Here is a 4,058-nt window from a genome sequence, read left to right on the forward strand (position 1 = left end):
CCCGATTTCACTACCTCATTATTTGTCTTTATCTTTCTGTAGGGTCGGTCTTATATGTAACGGATGTATTCAACTAAATCTAATCCTACCCACTCTCACATGTACTCTCTCTGTCCTTTTATTTTTGCCCCGATTAATTTTGCGTGGTCTTCAAGACTCATGATTAATCGTTTATACATCCACGTGACTATATTTTCTTTTGTAGGACAATGAAAATTTATTATGGTCAAAGTTTTCAAAGTTTAACCCACATTTTGAAAATGGAGAAAAAATATAGGAACAGAGGAAGTAACAAACTAAAATTTGATAGTTACTATTAGTGGACTATTGACTGACCATAACCCTTTAAAAAAAAAAGAAACCTTATTGATTTTATTTTGGTCTAGTTTTTATAGAGAAAATCCAAGTTTCTCTCTGTGAGAAACGTGTACTTAATTCATTACAAATCATTAACGTCATTTTGGCTCATAAATCATGGGTGTTTTAATAACTTTATCATGTACTCCGAAAAGGCTACACATAATCATAATCTATGTGTACCCCACATAAACAAGGGTTTTTATTGGCCGAAGGCAGTTGGCCCACTAGGTCCCACTTCAATAGTTTTGAAAATGTCACCGTGAAAATTTTGCAAATGAAAATTTTGAATTTTGAATTCTAAATTTGAATTTAATTGTACTTTAGACTGTAAATGATGTTGGAGGCATTGCGAGAAGACACTATGGAGGGCCGACAATGGTGGCTTTAAGGCAAGGGTCGGCTACGGTGACTTTAAGGTGAGTAAGGTGGTTGAGAGGAAAGGAAGGGTCGATGGTCAATGTAATGAGAGCGTTGATAGGAATGGTGTCCTTCGAACAAGTGTATTATTACGATAGAGGTTTCAGAATTATTATAAAGCTAATTATTTAATAAGGTCAAGTGATCGAAATGCGTAGTTGGAGGCCGCTTCCGATCAATAATATTAATGTATAATTAATATTACAGCGTAATCTTGACTGAACCCTTCCGGTCACACCCAAGCAAACTAACTAACGATCTGTCATGACGAATTAAAAAGGAATTAATGATTCACTCAAGGATTATGAAGATAGACGTCGGATATCGAGCTAGAAGCGTCGAGACCAAACGTCGCAAGTCGAGTTGAATTAATAAAACGCCGAGACGGTAAAAATCAATTAATCAACAATTCAGTATTCAGGAAAATCCTAGCATCATATTGGCCAAGCCAATCGATGCCTAAGCTAGGGTGACTGGCATGGATAGCCAAAGCCATTACCGCAAGGCAAGGCTCGCGCCGCAAGCTCAACATGCCTAGCAGGGCCGAGCTAGCCTTGCATGCAAGTCTAGGCTATCGCAGCCAAGCGCACAAGCTAGGCGTAACTAGCAGCCAGCCCGCATCATCGCAGCAAGGCCAACCGCATTGCTTGCTGGGCCAAGCACGAGCACACCAGCAGCACCGCAAGCATGCAATGTTGGGCCATAACTGTTGGGGTTTGGTGAGTCTGACTCACCGCGGAAACAACCCCGACCCAAGGAACCACTCGTAATTAATAAAACCATAAAGCATAAATAAATAAGCACAAGAAAAGGAAGAACGAATCATACCCTTGAAGCGAGCTTCGCCCTCTCAAAACGTGCTCTTACTTGAAAGTCTTGAGCACCGCAAATGCCGTGCCTCCAACGGTATCCACCCACAAAGGACGAACACGACTTTTTAGGTCCGCTACCTTGGAGTTAGCAAGGTCCGACCAAAACCCAAGTGTTAATGGAGTTTAAGATTTTTTCCAAAATATGGAATGCTCTTTCTAACTCCCACTCAAGCACTTTACTCCAAATCCCAAGGTTGGTATTTATAGAGGAAAGTATGAGTTGGAATTTCTATCCCATTAATGTGGGATCATGAAATTCCACAAATTAATTTAAAGCTAAATTAAATTAAAATTGCAAACTAATAATAAATCTACAAGTGGCATTACCATGTGAAATGGGTTGGTGAGGACCACATGGAGAGTAGGGGACCATACTTGCTCCCCACTCAATACTCTCCTTGTTCCACATGTCCTTACCCACTTGCTCCCATATTCCTCAAGCTTCCCCATAGAGACCGGCCCTATGGCCCAGCCACGAGCCCAGCCCGAGCCCAGCCCCGCACCAAGATGCGGGCTGCTGCTGTGCGCGCAAGCCACGCACTTGGTGCGGGCTTGCTGCTGTGCGTGGCTGCTAGTCCGTGCGCTGCTAGCACGCCTAGCTTGCGGCAGCTAGCTGCTAGCTGATGTGCGTGGCTGCTAGCACGGTGCGCTAGCACGCACCTAGCCAGCCATGCTAGGCTCGGCTTGGTGCGCTTGCTAGCCACCTATGCTTAGACATTTTTGCCCCTAGCATTCGGATGCTCGAGGCACTCCGATGCTAGGGGTATTTGGGGAATATGGTCGATTTATTATTATTTTGCGCGTCTCGTCTTTTTATTATTTTTGACTCGACTTCCGACGATCGGTTTCAACGCTCCAAGCTCGAATTACCGACGTCTAAATATTTAACACTCGGGCGACGAATTAATTTCTTCCGAATTAATTCGTCGAGTCGGTTCGTATATTTTGCTTGGGTGTGACCCGAAGGGTTCAGTCAAGATTAAGCTGTAATATTAATTATATTAATATTACTGATCGGAAGCGGCCTCCACCCAGGAATTCCGATCACTTGACCTTACTGAATATATTAGCTTTCTAATAATTCTGAACCCGCTATCAGAATAATACACTTGTTCGAAGGACACCATTCCTTTCAATCTCCCACTTTTCCTTCCGGACAAGTGTGCATTTAGTGTATAGCCCCTTTCCTATGTCTCTTCATGAACTACAGAGTAAGATTACTCGTCATCTCTGTTACGTCCAGAAGTGTTTCTCGAAATCCGAGTTTGACTGTCAATAAGCAGATGATTTCCAAAATCCATCTGAGCACGGCCATGCATTTTCACAGTCTCGCTTTTCGAGAGGCCTTGTAAACAACAAGACATGTTCCCTATTGTTAGTAGGGGGACATTTCCAGTCTTGTAATGTAACTTCTCTTACTAAGAGGACCTAGCCGCCCGATATCTGTCGTTATAATCCCCAGTTACGGCAGACGTTTGGCGGATACCAAAGCGGACTAGTACTCAAACAAGAGACCTCCCACTACTCATGGTCAAGGAAAAGAGTTCCGATAGTAATAATGAGAAAAATACTTATGACGATTTTTAAATCTCTTAAAGTATTCTCATAGGTCGATCTAGTATGGTTCCAAACCAATACTTGTGCAAATGATTTATATCCTCATAGCACAAGAAACGGTGCTATAAATCATACTACACACTAATCTCTAATGGTCATTAATCGTCCACAAAAAATATGACCTTGATTAGGGATAATTTTCGATTAAAATATTCAATGTTCACTTAATAGGTGTTTCTTTATCCAAGCCATTGACTTGATACCCTATTTTGAATATTTATTAAAATCGAGTGGACTCATTATTTAATTCTAAACCACAATTAAATAGAGACGAAGTGAATTAAATTGCATGAAAAATTTTAATTACTCCAAAAACTGAATGGTTCATCATAGTGCTTTACATTAACATTGTACAAAATTTAATTAAAACACTATAATATGGAAATCAAAGCCAGTTCGCGACATGCTTGATTCCCATTGCCTCAATGTGTTTGTTGTGCTTCACTTGAGACAAGGGTTTAGTAAGTGGATCGGCTACATTGTCATCCGTTCCCACTTTGCAAATTCTGATTTCACCCTCTGTCTTCCATTCTCGAATCATGTGAAATCGCCTCTTGACATGTTTAACCTTCTGATGTTCTCGTGGCTCTCTAGCCTGAGCAATAGCTCCATTGTTGTCACAATGGAGGTCTATTGGACCCTTGATGGAGGGTACAACACCAAGTTCATCAATGAACTTGCAAATCCAAACTGCCTCCTTGGCTGCCTCAGACGCTGCCAAGTACTCGGCTTCAGTTGTAGAATCAGCGGTTGTGCTTTGCTTTGCACTCTTCCAACTAAACGCTCCTCCAT

This window comes from Chenopodium album, chromosome 3 (genome assembly GCF_948465745.1).
Source record: "Chenopodium album chromosome 3, dcCheAlbu1.1, whole genome shotgun sequence".
NCBI lineage: Eukaryota > Viridiplantae > Streptophyta > Magnoliopsida > Caryophyllales > Amaranthaceae > Chenopodium > Chenopodium album.